The sequence below is a fragment of the Staurois parvus genome, unplaced genomic scaffold (assembly GCF_062004578.1).
Source record: "Staurois parvus isolate SC_StPar_1 unplaced genomic scaffold, SC_StPar_1.0 ptg000017l, whole genome shotgun sequence".
In the NCBI taxonomy this organism is placed as follows: domain Eukaryota; kingdom Metazoa; phylum Chordata; class Amphibia; order Anura; family Ranidae; genus Staurois; species Staurois parvus.
Window position 1 is genome coordinate 3741060 of NW_028317813.1, and position 22183 is coordinate 3763242.

A 22183-nucleotide genomic window follows, 5' to 3' on the forward strand; every position below is an offset into this window, starting at 1 on the left:
CTAGCATATCATCCTCATTGCGTTACTTTTGCATAATGAGTGCAGATAGTTTTACCGCTAGACTTCTGGAAGGTTTTACCCCCTCCATGACCCGGGCATTTTTTGCTATTTAGCACTGAACTACTTTAACTGGCAATTGCTTAGTCATGCAACACTGTACCCAAATGAAATATATATCATTTTTTCACACAAATAGAGCCTTCTTTCAGTGGTATTTGATCACTTCTGTTTTTTTTATTTTGTATTACATAAATGAAAAAAAGCTGTTAATTTTCCACAAAACAAAAATCCCCAATATATACAACTTGCTGTTATAAAACATCCAATAAAAAAAAAATCACACTTCATAAACATAGGCCAAAATGTATTCTGCTCCATGTCATTGGTTTGTGTGAAATTTACTGAAGTTTGTTCACTCAGAATCTGGTGCAGCTGTGCATGGTAGCCAATCAGCTTCTAACCTCAGCTTTCTCAATTAAGCTTTGGCAATAGAACCTGGAAGTTGATTGGTTTCTGTGCAGAAGTGCACATGATTTTGCACTCTCCAGCTTTAGTAAATAAACCCATAGTGTCTAAAATTGATGGTATATATACTAGAATATTCAGCAGCTATGATGCTATACTGGTAATGATGGTGATCTACGACCTACATTGGGACTGTGACAGTGGTACTCATTCTGAAGATCAAACGTTGGGAGGAAATCTGAAGGTTGTAATGCAAATGAGTAGAGAACTTCCTGTTATTTGGCAGCTCTCCCTACAGGGTACATCTTTGATGGCTTCTAACCAGCCCCAAGAGGAGGAGTACTGAATGGCTTGGAATGTCATTTTTGAAGTGGATTTGATCTTAGTTCTGGTGAGTGCATATTGGTGAAGGATTTCACAGATGGTCTTCTCACAGTTGGATGTGGCTTCACTGCACTGGATAATCCACAAGCAAACATAGCTGGAACCAGTATAGTAATATAATAAATCTGGAATTTTGTCAAAATAAAGCAGCAAGTTGTATCTAAATATCACAAGCTGTATAAGCTGTTTGACTGTATTTCAAACAGACTGTCTGCACAGTCACTACTTTCACTGTGCATTTGCTTGTTATATTTTGCACTGACGTTAGAAGTTATTTATCTTAAGTGTACACATTAGTTATGATTATTGATCACTGGCATAATATTTATGAATTTAGAGATCATTTGTTATTTGCTCTTGTAGGTAGACACCATTTTATATATTGGTTTATAGCGCAGCACTTTTTGATTTCCATGTATTTTATTATGGAGTGGGTTCACCATATGTGCTAGCTGCTCCCAGATCTCCAAGCACTCACTTTATTTTTGATTTTAGTTTTTTATGTTTGTTATTTTAATTGTTAGTTTTTACCTTTTTTTTTTTTTTTACAGTATTATTCTTTATTTTTATTTTTAGAAGCCCCACAGACCTCTGATGTTTCACCTTTGAGAGAGAGAAAGGAGATTGAGGACACTCCCCTCGATCTCCATCTCTGCAGCCTCAGCTGCACAGAATGAATGGACAGGAATACCATTGTACAGAGCTTCCCATTCATTCACAAACTGAAGCATAGTAATCACAGGCAATGATCTGTACAGATCACTGACTCTGTTCATTCAGACAATGAAGGGGACGGCAAATTACATGCTTACTGGCCCCTTCCCTGCACTCCATCCTGACAGCATTTCCCTCGGCAGCTGTCGAGAGAGGGGAGGGGGAGCCAGGAGAGCGCACAGGGGGTGGGGAGGGAGCACAGGGGCCCAGGGGCAGAAGAAAGAAACTGGACAGGAGGGGTGGGGTGGGGGACATATAGGGGAACCAATCCCCTCCATTTTTCTCCTGCTGAATCCCTCGAGGAAGAGAAGCAGGCTTTCAGTGGCCTGGTTCTCTTGGTGTCTACCTATAAGAGCAAATATAAATAATCTCTAAATTCATAAATGGAAGGATCAGTTCCTTTATATGCCCGGCCTCCCTTCCTATTCAGGTGTACAGGGAAGCCGCATGGGCCCCTGGAGCATGGGGCTGGGTGTCAATTGCGACCTCTGCGACGCCTATAGTTATGCCCCTACATTTTGCCTTTAAACGCACTTTAAATTGAAGACATTTTTCATTTTTGTTATACGTTATGAAGAAGTTAGCACATGCAGCTCCCATATTTCAGTCTTCACAGGTTCACTTTAAACAACATCTTTCTGGGGTAATGAATGCACTGGAATCACTCGCATGCCCTTGATACCCAAAATGCAACACTTTCTCCTGTTTCCTAATTATTATTTTTCACTTTGGTGATTTCCTTGCAGGAAAACCGTGAAATCAAAATGTGTTACAGAATGTAGAGTGCTAATTATGTTGTCAGAATTAATTGTAGCTTGTGATATTTAGATACAACTTGCTGCTTTATTTTGACAAATGTTCCAGATTTATTATATTACTATACTGGTTCCAGTCATGTTTGCTTGTGGGTTATCCAAATAAAAAGTAACATTTATGTCTGGTTACAAAATGTGCAATCACAATCATTTATACCATGTGCCACGTAAAGCATAATTACAGGCTGAAATGAAGTAGCAATAATATAATTATTGTAGCTAACAACTCTCAAAGGGATAAAATTATCTTGCCAGCAGTGGTTGGTTTCAAGATCTAAGACATCATCTACACCTTAAGATCACTTTGAAGTATATGTTTAAATAGGACACAACACACCAGCTCTGCTAGTAGAGAATATAAATGAAGAGGAGGAAATATATAAATACATTAGAGAAAAACACATAAATCGCTTACAATGTAATCTGAATACCAACACTGCAGATCCCAGAGGCTGAAGCTCTGGGAGTTCCTATTCCTTGAATAAAAGAATATCTCATGAGACATTAACTACAAATACATTTTTCACTTAGTTCAATTTTCATATTAATATTTCAAGTGGTTTATAATTTTGCTTTCAAATAAAAATAAATGTGGACAGCAGCAGTTCTTGCTATAAATAGCCAATTAGACAGAAATGTAAATTATTATCAAGCATTTTTCTCCCTGTGAAGTGTGGCCTAACTATAATGCTGCTGACATTTCCACATGATAATGAGTACATCTCTAGTGATTTTCAAGTTTGCTGGCTTGCAGCTGTTATTTCATGGTCGAGAGTGCTGTATGGTCATCCTCTTCAGACTGAGGGCTCATTCACACTAGTGCATTGCAGTAATTACGTGTGGTGCTTTTCCATGCCATTTATTCCAAATGGCACCTCACCACATCTAGCCAATGCTCAACAAAGTGTTGTTATGCCCTGCATTGAAGAAATGCTGTAGATCTTTTAAAGCCTGTGCTGTGGTGTGTTGGCAGTCTATTTTAAAGGAATGCCAGAATAAATACATGCACCAATGGAAGGAGTGCCAGACCAAAGGATAAAAGAGTTCAGATTTACTTTTTGGTTCAAACTAAAACAGCCAATGTGTTTTGGGGGTCAGAAAAAAACTTCCCTTTCATCAGGGTTTCAGTTATTGTTGAACAGATTCAAAATAAGACTTTTCTGTGTGAATCTTTATAAAGAAGCTAATTGCTAGATTAGGAGAGTAACTAGCAAGCAGTGTCTCTATGAGCAAGCATTGAGCAATCAACATCTCCTGATCTAGCAATTAGATTCCCTACATTTTGAGTCCATTCAAAGTTCATATTTCAACTGAAGAGCTGATGAAGGGGGAGCTTTTTCTGACCCCCAAAATATGCTGGTTGTTTTACGAGGGGTGTTCAAGTCAAACTGGGACTTTTAATTTTACAGGTATAAAAAGGGATGCTAACGTGGTGGTACTTCATGCAGTAGTAAGTGACAAGTGTGTCCTTTACGTTTACTGACAGGTGGAGTACATGTCGCAAGCCAGTCCAGAGACTGTTAATCAAGATGGCAGACAACAGTGTTGGTGCGTGCATGGAACAACCTGTGGTGATAACATTTCCTGTGAATGAAGGCGTAAAACCCACAGATATCTACAGAGGATTCAAGCACAGTACAGTGATGAAACGCTCAGCTGCAGTAAGACATGTGAATGGTGCAAACATTCAAAGATGCCATCATCATCCATCAGTGACAATCCTGGCCATGGTGGCTCCCAGCCCACAGCAGTCATTCCAGTGAACATTCACTCTGGAATCAAAACGAGCACCAAAGCAGTGGAAGCATGTGGACTTACAACCACCATAAAAATTTTGAACAATTGCGTCTGCAGGTGTTTTGATGGCAAGTGTTTTCTGAGACAAATGTGGTGTTATTCATGTGGATTTTCTACCCTGTGGTACCACTATCAGTGAATATTATTGTCATAATCTGAGTGATGTGCATACATGTCTGCAGAAAAAAACGGCCTGGTTTGATCACCAAGGGCGTCCTGTTACTCCAGGACAACATACAAGCTCATACTGCTCATCACACTAAGTGCGCATTACAGCAGCTCGGCTGGGAGGTATTGCCACATCCCTCTTACGGCCCAAACCTTGCTGCAAGTGATTTCCACCTGTTTGGACACCTAAAAGAGTTACTCTAAGGTCAGCATTTCAACACTGATAACTAAGTGAAGCAGGCTGTCCTAGGATGGTTCACGTTTACCGACAAATCTTTCTATGCCAAAGCTTTACAAGCAATAGTTAAATGCTGGGATAAGTGTATAAATGTAGCAAGGGAGTGTGTGTCAAAAAATAAATGCAATTTCCACTCCTTGAAATTTTAAAGTCTCAGTGCTTCTTGCAACTTTTTTTCTTCATTGGTATTTAAAAGGAATGACAATGCACAGTAATGCGTGTACCCTAACGCAATGCAAAAAATGTAAATCTAGCTTTTTTTATAGCTATCTAATGTACAATAAGAAAACTTAAAGGTAAACTCCATTCTGTTCTAAAAGACACAACTCTATGTATCTCTGCAATCAATAATTAATTGCTGAATGCATTTTCTAATTGCAGGCAGTTGACCAGGTTTGGGTCTTTAGTAGCCCCTGTACATAGGGATGGAGTGTGGGAGGAAGCAGAAGAGTATTCTGACATCAACTGTTGTATTAGTGACTTATCCCTTTCTGAGACCTCTATGCTTGGCCTGTATAAGCAGATACAATCACTGCGTCTTTATCAGATGAACTTACCAAACACCTTTTTCTCATCCATGAAGATTTGTTATTGAATGCAGCAGGTTAATGGCAGACAACAGGATGTAGAAGATGATTGAAAAGAGGGTATTTGCAGGTCAAAACATGGTAATGTGTTCCCGGATGCAAGTAGATTACATGTGGCCTAAAGATAAGTGGTCATCCTAATGAAGACAGAAGAAATACATCACAAGTGGGAGGAACACAGGGTAGAAGACAGAGAACGATGGTGCTATAACCAAATTAACCACAAGATGGGAGTATATTAGCCAACTATACTGAGGTTAATAAACAATAGCTTAACCTCTTGCCGACCGCGCATAGCCGAATGACGGCTTCACCGCAGCCGGCCAGTTCTGAGTGGACGTCATATGACGTCCTCCCAGAACGCGCTCTCCTGCGATCTCCGTGTCCTACGGACACAGCTGATCACGTGATGTGGTAAAAGGCCGATCCCACCGGCCTTTTACCACGTGATCAGCGGTGTCCAATGACACGCTGATCACAGGGAAATGCAAGTGCCGGTTCTCGGCTGCACTTTCCTCACGCTGTCAGATCGTGAGGAAAGTACTGCCGAGAACCGGCAGTTGTCAGAGCGGGGATCGGCACCGATCATCAGGGCACTGATGATCAGTGCCCTGATGATCGGTGCCCAGCAGTGACACCCGCAAGTTCCGCCCAGCAGTGCGCCCACTAGCCCCGCCCACCCGTTCCCAGCAGTGCCCCCACCTGTGCCCAGCAGTGCCCCCACCTGTGCCCAGCAGTGCACCCACCTGTGCCACTCTGCAGTGCCACCTACCTGTGCCCAGAAGTGCCACCTACATGTGCCCAGCAGTGCCACCCACCTGTGCCCACCCACCTGTGCCCACCAGTGCCACCCACCTGTGCCCACCAGTGCCACCCACCTGTGCCCACCCACCAGTGCTGCCGACCAGTGCCACCCACCAGTGCAGCCCAGCAGTGCTGCCAGTCAGTGCCACCAGTCAGTGCCCAGGGGTTGTGCCAGTCAGTGCCGCCAGTCAGTGCCCAGAAGTGATGCCAGTCAGTGCCGTCTATCAGTACCCATCATCAGTGTCACCTATCAGTGCCGCCTATCAGTGCTGCATATCAGTGCCGCCTATCCGTGACCCCTAATTAGTGCTGTCTATCAGTGCCGCCTATCCGTGCCACCTCATTAGTACTGCCTATCAGTGCCCTTTAGTGCTGCCTATCAGTGCCCATCAGTGCCGCCTATCAGTGCCCATCAGTGCCGCCTCATCAACGCAAATCAGTGAAGGAGAAAAAATACCTGTTTGAAAAATTTTATAAAAGAAACAAATAAACTTTTTTTTTTTTTCAAATTTTTTGCACATTTTTTAATTTATAGCGCAAAAAGTAAAGCGCCCAGTGGCGATTAAATACCACCAAAAGAAAGCTCTATTTGTGAGAAAAAAATGATCAAAATTTCATATGGGTACAATGTTGCATGACCGCGCAATTGTCAATCAAAGTGCGGCAGCGCTGAAAGCTGAAAATTGGCCTGGTAAGGAAAGGGGTATAAGTGCCTGGTAGGCAAGTGGTTAAGGAAAATGAATTATATACATTCTCAATTCACAGTAATATAAACATTAACCATGACTACGCATTGTGTTATATTTCATGTAACAAGTGCAACAGCACAATGAGGTTCCAATTAGTTCATGTACTGACAAGAAATAAGCTGATAGGAAGAAAAAGTATATAACCAGAGACATGAGCTCATCTCTGTGCTACTTCTCCTTAGACCCACCAACCTTGTATTGGAGAGTCAAAGACGAGCTGGGCTCAGAGGAAGTGGTTGTACAGTTTTTATAAAAGCACATCCGAAACCATTATACTTTAATTAAATTAAACAACCATACTGTAATACATAAACTATTCCAAAGTCAACAGAGCGAGTAAATTTAACAGACAGCCATATAACCTAGAAAAACCTAGTTCTTTGAAACAACACTGATTTGCACTTACAGTAAGTTGAGAATATCATATTGCATAAATCCATGAAATATGAATAGCAGCTTTGTGTAACACTGCAAATATTGTTGTGGCTAATTATATTGTAAAGCACTGCACAAACTGTTGGCACTATATAAATCCTGTATAATAATAATAATATAATAATAACAAAACAAATTTAATTTCCATACAAGCAGATAAAAATCACAGAATGATAATGTTGAAACTCAGAACATCCATTTGTATAGCCTTATCTTCACTTTCCTGTTACAGCAGCTGTGCAGTGTGTTTAACCACTTGCCCTCCAGAGGGTTTAACCCCCTTACTGACCAGGCCATTTTTTTGCGATACGACGCTGCATTACTTTAACTGACAATTGCACGGTCATGCAACGCTGCACCCAAATTAAATTTAAATTTATTTTTTTCCCACAAATGGAGCTTTCTTTTGGTGGTATTTGATCACCTCTGAGTTTTATATTTCTTGCGCTATAAACAAGTCCGACAATTTTGAAAAAAAAACAACAATATTTTTGACTTTTTGCTATAAAACATGTCCAGTAAAAAAAATTTAAAAAATCAAATTTCATCATAAATTTAGGTCAAACTGTATTCTGCTATATGTCTTTGCTAAATAAAATCCCAATACATGTAAATTAATTGGTTTACATGAAAGTTATAGCGTCTACAAATGGTGGTATATATACTGGAATTTTTTTTTTCATTCTGGTAATGACAGCTATCAGCGACTTCTAGCGGGACTGCAGCAGGCATTCTGCCACTGCCACTGACTAACTGCCACTGACATCCTCATTGACACTAAAACAGTGATCAGTGCTAAAAAAAAGCACTGATACTGTACTAATGACAATGGGCAAGAAGGGGTTAGCATCTGGGGTGATCAAAGGGTTAACTGTGTGCTTTTTTTTACTATGTGTGATTTACTGTGTAAGCGTGCTGCTTTGTATTGCTCTGCAATGCAGAGCACAACAAAGCATCATGCTGGAGCTTACAGGTGAGAGATCTGTATTACAGACAGACCTCTCCTCTGTCAGTGTTCTTCGGCGATCGCCTGGTGCTGGTGGGGAATCTCCGGCCGGGACCCAGTGATTGACAGCTGTAGCTGCCAATGACAGTGTGGGTAGGGCAGCACGAGCGTGAGCACCCCCAACCCTGCAATGCAAAATCATGTGTATATATACGTGATTTTGCACAGCCCTGCCACCCTGTAGCAGTATTTGTGCTATAGGGCAGCAGGGAAGCGAGTAATAGGTACCAAAGTTAGACCTAGTGCACTCAGCTACTAGTAACCCCCTTTCTTACTCTGTATTAAAGGCTTGTGTAAGGACACCTATGATGAGGAGTTTGGCTTTTACTCAGCTATTCCAGGGCACTGGTGTAGAAAAACAATTTTCCTTCAAGCAAATATCAAGAATGAATCCTGACATATGGAGGTACATAACTCTAAGGCTAAGAGGAAGATTGTCGCCAGCACACCAAGGAGTCCTCAGAAAGGTCCAAAGTTTAATTTAGTGGTCACATAGTATGTACAGTGGTCACGTTTCTGTGCCAGGCAAGGCTCCTTTGTCAGGCAAGTGATGTTACTTGCCTGACAAAATGGCCCTGTGTCACTCCATAACATTGCCACTGTACATATGTGACCACTAAATAAAACTTCTGAGAACTCCTTGGTGTGCTAATGACAAATCTTCCTCTTGGTGGTTCCCAGCCCATTGTCACTGTAGCACCCAACACTTCTAAACAGCCATCTGCAGGAACATGTGCATTGTGAAAACTGCGTTTGAACTCTAAGGCTAGGTTCACACTGATGCGGTGCAAGTTTATTCAGCTTTCTAGTGAGATTCGAGGAGCACCTCCAGTGGAATTAAGATGCAGTTCAGGTGCGGTTGCAACACGTTTTTCATGTGATTTGGATTCTCTCTCTCTTCTCTCTCTCATGTCAGAAACATAACAGAGACTTGTACAAAAAGTGCACTTGAATCGTATTGTATTTGAACAGATTTGAGTTTCACATGCGGTTTACTTTAAACTCTATGGAGCTCTAAATCGCATCGCATCATTCCAAACATGTACACGACCCTTTTTAAAATCGCATTACATTTGGACTGCATATATATGAACGCTCTCCATAAAAATCTTTTTATTTAACATGTCATGTTATGTCTTCTGTGCTGGAACACATACGAAATCGCATCAGTGTGAATCAGGGCTAAAGGATTAAAAATGATAAAAAAAGGAGTGCAGATCACACATTATTTTATTCAATTTAAAAAATGAAGATTTTGGAGGAAGGCAGGCTATTTAATAGGTATGTGTAAGTAAATTCCAGATGTTTTAAAAATTCTGTAATAAAGTCAATCAATTTTGTCTCTTGAATATACTATTCTCTACTGCCATTAACATTACCACAACCACTTTAGCTTTATATTTTACAAATCACTAACCAGATGGAGTTGACCCTTTAGAAATTAGGAATGGTTCCACGCAAGGAAGGATCTTATGCTCATGGTGGAAGTAGAAGGCTATCTCTTATTTGCTTCAATTATAAAAAAAAAACGTGGATATTGGAGGATGACCTGTCTGAACAGGTACTACAACAGTTAGAGGCATAGGGACTCCATAAATAGAGAGTAAAAGTCATTTGTGGAGAGGAAGAAAGCTGTGTGATGGGTCCACTGAGAAAAGGAAGAATCAATAATTTGCCTGTTGAGACTTTTCTGGTCTTATTTCTTGAGAAGTCAGCTCTAACTGATGAGTGATTTGTGCAATATAAAGCTAAAGTGGTGGCAGTAGACTAATAGAACTGGAGAAGAATATACTCAGGAGACACAAGTGTGGACTTTATAGCACAGAAATAAAAAAAAAAAAAGTTATTTAAATATATTGTTAGCACTTATTTACTAATTTTATTTTTTGTTTAAAATGCATTTTTGTCATTCTATTGTGTCTCTTTTTATTACATTAATGTAGACATATTGAATATTTATACACAGCAGCTATACCTCATAAGGGTAAAAGGGAACAATCATAGAACAACATGTTACTTTGTAACTATTTTCCATCTTGGACTGGCTGCATACTTTGCACTGGGCATCAAGGAGAGATAATTAGCGTTTCACTGGATATAAATGTATTTATAATGCAGTTTGGCTGAGAACAGACTAAGAAAACTCAAAGTGACTGACCTCAGGTGATACACAGAGTTTAAACAAATTCTCCTATATAAGTTGTACCTGTTTATCTGCAACCGTCTGTCTCCTACATCCACTCAAAAAGCAGAATTTACACAGAATCTCTCAGCTCTGAAAAGCAGGGAGCAGAGAGCTGAAGTTACACCCAGTGAGGGGAGCTCTGAGCTGATAGGAGGGAAAGGATAAACCCCTCTTGACACAGCACACAGGAACAGAGCTGAGGCTGTCAATCACAAGCTGTGCCCTCCCTGTAACTATTTTTATCTTGGTGCCGGGAAAACTCATCAAAAATGACTCATGCTGATGGCAGAGTAACAGAGCAGCAGACAGAAATTATGTTTAGTGCTCTGGATAGAGACAAGCATACACTATAAAGAGATATGCTTTGTTCATATTTCATGTCTACAACCACTTTATGTGGATTAAACAGAACTTGCGTTTGGTCCATTTTCTCTTAATCAGTACCAGGATGCATATACACATATGACTGTAATTGACTTTATGACTGTCTATAACTAAAAATCATGAGGATCAACCAGACTCTTATACCAATAAAATGAGATACATATTATATGGATACAAATATTTTTTTTTCTTTAGCAAAGGCATAGATATAGGCAAATTAAGGTGAATCTATCTTTTCTTTCATAGAAACACCCATTACTTTTTATTTATCTATTTCTCTTATATTACTTTTCTGTATCAATATGTGTACATACCTTTTCAAGTGATATCATTCAGTTAGAGTTATCAGACACTGCAGGTTTATACTTTGAAGTATGTCAAGATAAGCTACAGTATATACAAAGGAAATATAATAAACCTGTTCATGACTTGGCATTATTTTAGGGAATGTTTTCAGTTCTTAGAATGGATGTAGTATATCCAGTAGTGAAAGCAAATGTTTTGAAGTTCTTAAATACAGAAAAGATATATTGATAGTCTTCATGTTTTACAGCAAGCTTTTTCTGGCAATAAAAATGGCCTGTGGCAATAAATATATGTATATAGGTCATTTTACAAATGCAGTGTGGTTTTTTTTTTAACTGTATGTCTTGCTTCTGATTTTTAGCACTTAATACAATGACGTACAGCTTCTCTTCTAATGTAAAAAAAAAACTAAAAAGGTTTGGCAAGATAATGCACAATCCTTTCTAGTAGCAGATGGCCCTACTGTTTGTAAGACATATTAAATAGAAGCTGATCTGTACAGTTGGAAGATATTCAGTATTTGGTCCTCCCTATTAGTTGTGATTTTTTTTCTGGGTGAAATTAATGACTTGCAATTTTAATAGAGGCTAGTGATCGTCTCTGCCATTTATATCTTTTTTTTATTCCAGCTTTCTCTTCCTTTCCTTAGTTTTGCATTACTTCTTTTTCCAGCATAACCCTCTACTTACATTGACTATGCCTTGCTTCCAATTTGCAATATCATTACATTTTGGATGAGTACCAAAGATTAAAAGTAGCCACAACTACTATGCAGTGGGGGTCATTTACTATAACTGGAGAGTGCAAAATCTGGTGCAACTCTGCAAAGAAACCACTCAGCTTCCAGATTTTATTGCTAAAGCTTATTTGAACAAGCTGTAGTTAGAAGCTGATTGGCTACCATGCCCAGGTGCACAAGATTCTGAGTGAACCAACTTTAGTAAATAAAAACCTGTATGTATATATCAGGAATAAAACATCCATATAAAAGACTTTTAAAATGTGTAAAATAAAATAACTGGTTGGCTACCATGCACAGCTGCACTAGATTCTGAGTGCACCAGTTTTAGTAAACCTACCTCAATATATCCGATCAGCTGATTAATGGAGTGAAGCAAACTATTAAATAGGGATGGGCTTGATGTTCGAGTCAAACGTAAGTTCGACTCGAAAATTGGCTGTTCATGTGTTCGCTGAACACACAAACGGTAAGGGCATTCGGCGGGCTGTTCACCCAAGGCGCCCCACAATGCAATGTGCTCTCACAGTGCATTGTGAGAGCTGTGATTGGCTAATCCAAGCACAATTGGGCGGAGCTAGTGGTGACGTTGGCCAATTGCTTACATCTGACAGGCATATGTCAGATTTCGGCGGGTGCAGGTCTTTTTGTAATTTCGGCAAGTTGGCATCATGACAATGCTGGATGCCATGATTGACAATGAATTACAATGATGGAAACATTTTTTTTATTTTTTGGCTTTTCTATTTTATTAAAGGACTTGTCAAAAACAGTTGTGTTTTTTTGTCCAATTAAATAAATTTTTCAAAAGTCTGGCATCTTTATTTTTTCTAAATTTGAATCCTTTAGTGAATGGGTAGGGGTACAAGCCCTTTACTCATTCACAGGGGGGAGCAGCTTCTGGGTGTCCCCTTATTTAAAGGGGTACCCTGATGCTAATTAGCCCCCTGCCTGCAGACCCCCACAACCCAGGATTGTGGGGAAGAGGCCCTTTTCCCCATCGGCATGCCGAGTGCACGTGGCCTGTAAGCCACAGGGGGGGGGGCGCTTGATTCCCCCCCCCCTTTCCTGCCCTGCCAGTCCTATGCTTGGATCAAGGGTCTGGTAGGAATTTAGGGGGAACCTACACTTTCCCATCCCATTTTTTGGAGGTAAGGTTCCCCTTAAAATTCCTACCAGGCCTAAAGGGCCTGGTATGGCTTTTAGGGGGAACCCCAATCACCCCCCTCCTCCATTTTTTGGAGGTGGGGTTTCCCTTAAATGTCCTACCAGGCCTTTGTCTTTTAGGGGAACTCCATGTTCTTTTTTAAAAAGATTTTTTACTGGGGGGGACCCCACGTTGTTTTTTTTATATATGTAAAAATGTCATTTTTAATAAAAAATATCTATACATTGTACAGATGCAGGTAGCATAAGGGGACCCCCCCCCCCCCCAGGTATGGTATTTAAAGGAATTTTTTTTTTTTTTTACTTTAAGCAATGAAAAATGACTGCCCCTTTAACCCCTTGATGCCGATCACACGCAAATATGCGGCTTCTCGGCGTCTGGGCCTTGTAATTAAAAAATACATATGTGCTGAGAGCGCGCACCCTGCGCGCTCCCAGCACATATATTCGTTACTCCCGGAAAGGTCCCGATCTCTCCTTTCGATTGGGACCTTTTCCGATCATGTTACTGTTGTGATGTTGTGATGACAAATCACGGTGGTCACATGACAATAAAACCCCTCCCCGCCTCCCAACTTCGCAAACTCCTAAAGGGCCGGGAGGCTCCGGCGCCAAGAGATTAAAAACGGTACTTTTTGAGATTTGTTTTCACTGATTCATGTCTCTCAGCACAGTACCCAATTCCCCATACCCCTTTTACAGCCAATAACATGTATATAAGCCTCAAAATGGGCACTTTTGAATTTACAAGTTCGAGTCCCATAGACTTGCATTGAGTTCGCAGTTCTTGGTCAAAAGTTCATTGGGTTCAAACGTTTGACCGCAAACCAAACACAGGGGTGTTCGGCCCATCACTGCTATTAAACTCACTTGTTAGTAGAATTCATTTCATTTCATCGTTGATTACATTATGTAAACATACCAGTAATAGCCAACTCCTTTTTTGTAATAAGGCTATTATCAAACCTTCTCAGAATTCCATTGTAACAATTTCTGCGTATTTTGCCAAGGAAATTACATATTAGACCATAATGAAATTTAAGCAAATGAGGTGACTCTTTGTCTTGTACACTTATAAGTTGATTCACCAAAGGTAAATAGGCTTGCAAGGAAATTTTCACTTTGCAAAGGAATTTTCCTGTAGCATAGTCAATGAGGTGAAGCTCTACTGAATTCCATCTTCTGGTCATGGGCAAGAAAAAATGTTTTTTTTTTCCTTGCAAGTTTTTGGGTATTTTTTGCAAAGTGAAATTTCACCAAGTTAATTTTCAAAGTTAACATTCTTGTGCAAAGTAAACAGTCTATTTGCCTTTAGTAAATTAACCCCACAGTGTCCAGATACCACTGTAACTTTCAGTGAAACACTGTTGACCCAACCAAAACTTACTTACAAGCCATCTTCCGATAATGAATGAAAATATTGACCAAAGCTATGACAATAGTGAATTGGTTATGTCCCAAATTATATTGAAGAAAAGAGGTTCACTGGCTTAAAGGTGTAAATGATTAAAGAGGAACTGCAGGCAAAACATTTTTTCAAAAAAGAGTTGGAAAGAGTTGGAAACGCTGTCAGGTTTATACACTGTATAGCCAAAAGTTTGTGGACACCTGACTATTGCATTATGATATGACCAAAAGAATATAGACATCCCTCCAAATCCCTGTACATGTTTACAGTGAAGGATACTGTTAATGCTACAGCATACAAATACATTTTTGACAATTATTTTTTCTTCCAGTCTTTTGGAAACAGTTTGGGGGTCATTTTCTGTTCCATAAGTGTGCCATGTTCACAAAATCAAGTCCATAAATATATGTTTTAACTCAGGGCTTTAAATTTCTACTCGCCTGCTTGCCAATGGTGAGTGGAAATTATGGTGGGGGCGAGTGTGTCCCCCAGGGCCGTCTTGCTGAGCAGGCTTGGAGCTCAGGCCAGATCTGTCATTGGCACTGGGAGCCGTCAGACTGCTCAATAGCTGAGCGCAGAAAAAGCAAAGCAAGGAGTGTGTGCTGTGCTCTCTGCCTCCCCTTATGGTGCAATACCCGGATCTGTGAGTGAACAACGAAGTACTGCAACTTTTTATGGGGGGGGCCTTGTATGTGTGTGTGTACGTGTACATGTGTGTGTGTTTGTGTGTGTCTGTGTATGCATGTACAATCGTACATGTGTCTGTGTGTATGTACATGTGTGTATCTGTACATGTGTCTGCGTGTATGTACGTGTGTGTACATGTGTGTGTACATGTGTCTGTGTGTGTGTGTACATGTGTGTGTGTGCATGTGCATGTACATGTGTGTGTGTGTTTGTGTGTATGTACGTACATGTGTATGTATGTACATGTGTCTGTGTATGTATGTACATGTGTCTGTGTATGTATGTACATGTATCTGTGTGTGTATGCGTGTCTGTACGTGCCTGTGTGTGTATACATGTGTCTGTATGTGTGTGTGTACATGTTTCTCTGTGCGTGTATGTACATGTTTCTGTGTGTGTGTACAGGTGTCTCTGTTTGTGTGTGTTTGTTGGTGGGGAGTAACTCTAAGGTCTGGCTATGAGCTCAGGACGTGAAATTTTAAGTCCTGGTTTAACTAATTTGGTGTTGGCACAGAACCACAACCTCAACCCTTCTGGACACCTTTGAGATTAACTGAAATGTAGATTCCAATTGGCAGGTCTTTTTTCCAACATCCATGCCTAAATATTCAACAGAGTCTGCTGTCCTATCCCACATCCTATCTATAGCAGCTGTGCTTAGTGAGATAACGTCCACCCAATGACTCAAATCCTAAAAAAGCACTGTGCTCTTAAATAAAACTGACTAACTAACACCAAAAACCATCAATAAGCAAAAAAGTCCATAAATTGCTTATCAATCCCAATAATTAAATGCTTACAGTTGTCAGTGTCCAACATTCATGCATCAGCTGATTTCTCTCTCTGAAATGGACAGACTCACCAAATGCTGTGGACCACTATAATTAATGGCCACTATGCACTTGATATCATCAATCCACACTGTATCGCACACTCTTTCACTCCACCACACCTTTGCCTGGGATTTCTCTCAGTAGAAAAAAAATGCAAAGAGACAAAAAGCTTTGATAGTGTAAAACCACAAACAAACAACTAATCAAACAATAAAAATCAAATTCACAGTGAAGACTACTAACACCTCAATAATGTACTTAATAAAATCACAAATTATAAATATTTAATACAATGATACTTAGTTTGCAGATTATACTAGGCTTTCTATAGGAAAGTTCAGCACTGGTGCCTAAGTTTTTGATTGCCCTCATTTTCACAACCTAATAACAGCATAATGGAATGGGAGGGTAAAGCAGCCCTGAGTGTGCCACCTGTTTAGTGCAAGTGCTAAACATGAAATGGTAATTTGCAATATTTCAAATGTGCCTGGCTTAAAAATGATAAAACAATTTTAAATGAATTATATACTTTTCTTCTCCATCCTATTCTTCCCCCTTTGCTGTGAAGGGAAGAAAGCTAACCTTTACCTTTTTTTATTGACATATGGAGTGCAGACCTCCTGATAATGTACTTCACTTTCATGGCCGGGTCTACATCATCAATGTGGGGTAAACAAACTTGATCTTATGTTCTCTCAGTCTGTTCTAATTATTCTGGAGGAATTCCACTGTGTTCCACATGTTTGTATACATGTTGTACTATTCAAGGTGTACTTCTAGCCCTGCTTGCTATTTTTCATAAATAAAGAATTTATTTTTAAAAAATGTATATCTTAGCTCTAAATAAATAAAGAACATACATAAAACATTTTTTAAATAATCATGGCAGTGAGGATAACATAAGACATGACTACAAAAAACAAATAGTCACTTTATAGTAAATTAGTGAAGATTACTAAATAAACACATATCATTGTCCTGGCTGTTCAGATGGTGAAAGGCTGTATGATATTCTTGATTTAAGATGTAGTCATGCCCTAGGTCTTGCAGTCACTCTGGTGTCTTTACAGGGGTCACGTACTTAGGAAAGATTTCTCCTTTCAACATCTGCTCACCAAAAGTAGCCCAGTTTGTGCTCTCTGAGTGTCCCGTTGCACATTTCTCATATGTGCTAATTATGGATGTAATAATTAATCAAATATTTATTGGGAGTATTTTGTGTCAGCCCCAGGAGCATGTTTTACTGTACATAAATCTTCTTGAATAAAACATAAACATTAATTAAAGTCTTGCTTATAAGCATCCTGCTGTGATTCACACCATTATGGATCTTGGCTTGAAAGTTCAGCTATAGAAGGGGAATGTTAGCATGTTAGCAGAGAGCACAGCTCATTAATGACTCTCATGACCAAATATGATTCCTACAGGTGATTAGAGATGAGCAAATATGCTTGGGTTTGGTTTGTGAAGAGTTTTGCAAATCTTGCTCGAAGTTTGTGAACTTTGCAGCAAACTTTGCAGTTTCTGGCTATTTGTAGGGCTAACAAACAAGCTGAAGACTAATTGGTGCTGCACTACCTCTAAGTGATAAATAAACTCCTGTGATGTTAATACCCCACACAGTGTGCAAATGTATAAATAAATATACACAAAACCAAAAAATTATTGAATAGAATGCACAGGAAAACATCCAAATTGTGGGTAATAGTGAATACCACCCAAATGTAAAAAGGTGTAACCTAGGTACACCACTAGAAATAAAATAGGTTATAACTTTTTACGTTTGGGTGGTATTCACTATTATCCACAATTTGGATGTGTTTATGTGGATTCTATTCAATAATTTTTTAGGTTTTGTGTATATTTATTTATACGTTTGCACACTGTGTGGGGTAATAACATCACAGGAGCTTATTTATCACTTAGAGGTAGCGCAGCACCAATTAGTCTTCAATTTGTCATTTTCCATCAGGTAAAAGTATCTTCCCCTATCAGTCTCTCTAACAGCCCAGAAAAACACTGACAAAGTGGCTGCTGTAAGCCCATTCTTTATAGAAGGGGGGCTGGGTTTCCATTCCTTCAAATTACTGGATTTTGTGACTCGGGTGACCAAGGAAAAGGCTATGCACTGCATTACAGCTTGAAGCTGCAAACTTTGATTCATGTTCCACAAACTTCTTGAAACTACAAACTTTGATTCATGTTTCGCAAACTTTACAAAAATCTGGGGTTTGCTACAAATCATTGGTGGCAGCGAACTTGAACCTAATCCCTACTAAAGATAAGTGAAGCATGAACCTCCTCTAGTTCTTCTTTTCTCACACTATGTTTATTCTCTAGTATTCTTTTTCTGCAGTTTACCTATTGTATGAATTTTTTTCCTGCATATAAAATATATACACTTCAGAATTAGTTTTTTATTGCAGAATGTCCACAACTCTTGGACATTATATGCAATCTCTGCAGGGGCTTAACCAACTGCCCTTCTTCATGCGTATGTTTTGTATTGCTAATTGTGTTCTATAGTGCCCATTTATCACATGGTGCTGTCATATGTTTTTGTCCTGTGTCCCATTGTTGAATTCCCTGAATACTAAAAAAAAAATTTCTACCTTCATTTTGCACAAATCAGACCCAAATCTTGCTTCAATAGCAACTGTAACACAGTTGAATCAAGAAATGACCAAAAATAAGCTTTATGGAGATTTAAGAATATAAAGTGGCATTATGTCTAAAACTAGGCCTTAATGCCAGTGCATTTGCCTAGTTATGAACATTGAGGCAGACATATTGATTTCTTGCCATACCTGCCAGCAATGCGAACACTTCAATTCTTGACTATTTTCATTCTACCCCAGTTGTATTCTGTTTTATACTAGCCGATGTTGTAAGTGCATCTGCAAACAAAAAGAGACTGCCCATTAAATTTTATTTTGTACACGCCAGCTAAACTAACACTTATTAAAGCAGAACTTAAAGCCCTACAGTTAAAAATTGCCAGAAGTTAAAGTGTTTTGCAGAAGAGACCTACTGTGTTTTGTTTTTTTTTTATAAAGCTTTCCTTCCATGCTCTTAGCAGTTTTTGACTCTCTACATACACTGCAAGGTGAAATAACCATAAAAATCTGTGCATATCTCACACAATCATTTTAGGACCCTCTGCCAGTCCAGAGGATATTGTGACCACAAGGATACTCTTCAATCTGTAATGCTACAGCAAAGGCGCCTTTTTTTTATTTTTATTTTTAAGTGCGGTCTATGGTAAAGAGCCTTTAAAAAAGAAAGTTTTAACTTATATAGAAAAAAAATCTCATTGAATTTTCCATGTAGATGTATAAATATATATGCTTTTCTTTGATTTAAATTCTACTTGTACTTGTGTATGATTGGACTTCCACCTGGTGGTACTAGACTCGTTGGTTCGAATCCCAACCACGGTACCACCTGCCTGCAGTTGTTCTCCCTGGTCCTGCGTAGGTTTCCTCAGGGTACTCCAGTTTCCTCCCACACTCCAAAGACATGCTGGTAGGTTAATTGGCTCGTGTCTAAATTGGCCCTAGTATGTGTATGTATGAATGTAAGTTAGGGACCTTAGATTGTACGTCCCTTGAGGGTTAGGGACTGATGTGAATGTGCAATATATATATATGTAAAACGCTGCATAAATTGCCAGTGCTATACAAGTACCTATAATGAATAAAATAATATAAATAAATTATGTCTTCTACAGACCTGATGACCAGCCCAACAGCTTAATGAAGGAGTGCACACAACAGGCTGACAATGCTTCTGCTTATTGCAATGTAGTTGTTTAGTGTTGTCAGCCTAAAAAGAAAGTGCTGTTACTGGAAGGATCTCAAGACAGCAAACTTGCAACAGATTTAAAAAAAAAAAAAATACTACTGTATCAGTAAACAGTAGGGATGCCAAACATAATGAAAAATAGATTTGATTTTACATATACTTCAATATAATATGTAAGGTTTAAATGATTAATATAAAATTAAAATGATTTCATTGTTATTCCTTTTCTTGTGATTTTATTTTAGTCAATATGTATACTTTAGTTGCTTGATAAATATAATTTATAGTGGTAAAATGCCCATGTTCACCTGTAACCAAGTTCATTTCAAAGTTCAGGTGCACAGATAGTTTGTGCTCTTGCTGAAAAAGCTTAACAAACCATTTTAAAGCATGATGTTTAAATTGTGTCCTTCAAAACAATGACCAATTACAGAATTTTTGTATCCCATTGTACATTTTGTGTTAGTTTTATTCATATCTTGATAAAAGAATACTATCAAACACCAGCAGCAAAGACAGCAATACTCAGCTCAACCAACAAGATGCAATTTTGCATATAATCCATACATAATTCTAAAAGCTGCTATACCGTATATACCTCTTCTCCTTTTAAGATATCTTAAAGCTGAATTATACCTTAAAAGGTGCCTCCTGGGCTCCTGCCAGGAGTGGAAGTCTTCTGCCACCCACACCCGCTGCCTTGGAAGGGGGTTTTAGAGAGGAGAGCCTGAGACTGGCTGTGAAAAAGTCATGGTGTTATGTCACAAGAAAGGAATTTTGCTGGCTATGAATAAGGTCTTTTCTTGACTGAAACACATAGCATTGGTTGCTCTATGAAATATTTTACTCCTTGCATATTATAAAGAAGAGATTTCTTATTCCACCTTGTTGCTTATTGCAAAAACATTTTGTTTTTAAGGAATGTTGCTGTCTTGCTGGAGGTTACAGCAGAGAGGTAGAGCAGGAAAATTACTGTCTGTAAGCAGGGGCTGATTGACAACTCATGGGGCTCCTGGGCAATAGGGGATCATGGGGCCCCTGTGTCCTTGCCCAAACTCAAAAAAGCCTATGAAAAAGGTACCAGGGGCATCTCATGGGGCCCCCTACTGACCCCGGGCCCTTGGGCAGTGCCTGAGTTTCCAAATGGTCAGTCCGCCCCTGTATGTAACTTTTAAGGAGGAAGCTTCTGTCCCAAAGGGTGTCTTTGAGAGCTGAATATAAGCCCCTGGACTTATCTGATAAGGTGCCTACAGTACAATTGATCACATATGGTCTGGGCTCTGCTTAGCTGCATTAAAGGGTCGACTACCTACACTAATTTCTAGAAAAAAATGTTGCCTATCTTTGAGTATCATTCACTAAGATAAGGGAAAATTCATTTGCAAAGTGAAAATCCCCTTGCAAAGTAAATAGCTTATTTGCCTGTCATTATTAAGACAGTTTGCCTTACACTTGTAAAAACCAGAGTGTCAGAATAAGAACTAATAAAGTAAAACTATTTTTGTGAGGATAGAAATGACTTCAGGCTTCTTAATGTGGGGTTTTTCTGTAATACCGCCATTGCTTTTATCGTCTAGGAAATTTTCTACATATTTTTCACAGCAACAATTATGATGGCAGAATTGCATTTTTATCCATATGGGGATATACAGTATATACATAGTGGGGTATGTTGGAATATATTCAATATTTGGTCCTACCTATTAGTTGTGATTTTTCTGGGTAAAATTTAATAGAGGCTAGTGATCGTCTCTGCCACATATATTTTTTTTTTTATTCCAGCTTTCTCTTCATTTACTTAGTTTTGCAATACTTTTTTTTCCAGCATTACCATCTACTTACAATGACTATGCCTTTCTTCCAGTTTGCAATATCATTATATTTTGGATGAGTACCAACGATTAAAAGTAGCCACAACTACTGTACAGTGGGGGTCATTTACTAAAACTGGAGAATGCAAAATCTGGTGCAACTCTGCATAGAAACCAATCAGCTTCCAGGTTTTATTGCTAAAGCTTATTTGAACAAGCTGAGGTTAGAAGCTGATTGGCTACCATGCACAGGTGCACAAGATTCTGAGTGAACCAACTTTAGTAAATAAAAACCTGTATGTATATATCAGGAATAAAACATCAATATATAAGACTTTTAAATTGTGTAAAATAAAATAACTAAAAACCATGATAGTTTTCATTAAAAAAAATAAAAGGCACCTAAAAGACAATTTTGTGGCAATAAAGCAAATGAATGGATGTAAGCAAGGCTATGAAAATGAAATGTAACAAAAAGTGAGCCTAATTCAAATAAAATATGATACTTGTGAATATAAATAAATAAATATATATATACATACATACATATATACATACATACACACACTAGTTTAAAAATGTAAAAAAGCGCATTTAACGATATAATAATAATAGCAGAGCTGTATCATTATGGGCCTTTTATATTTGCCTGAAGTACAGCTTTAAAGCTTTTGTGCTAAGGGAGGCATTACGATAC

The 22183-nt window shown here is 38.9% G+C and overlaps 1 long non-coding RNA gene across 3 annotated transcripts in view; it reads right to left on the reverse strand.

The window, feature by feature from the left end:
* Positions 1-20404, reverse strand: part of LOC149473247 (uncharacterized) — a 42618-nt gene extending 22214 nt beyond the window's left edge. The window contains exons 1-3 of one of the 3 annotated variants that reach the window (XR_016313331.1): positions 20312-20404; positions 19604-19696; positions 18679-18768 (exon numbers count right to left, since the gene is read on the reverse strand). This is a non-coding gene — a long non-coding RNA (uncharacterized LOC149473247). Of the gene's footprint in view, positions 1-5138; positions 5301-18678; positions 18769-19603; positions 19697-20311 lie in introns of those variants that run through there. The other 2 variants (XR_016313332.1, XR_016313334.1) reach the window with 2 other exon arrangements.
* Between the last annotated feature and the right edge of the window lie 1779 nt (positions 20405-22183).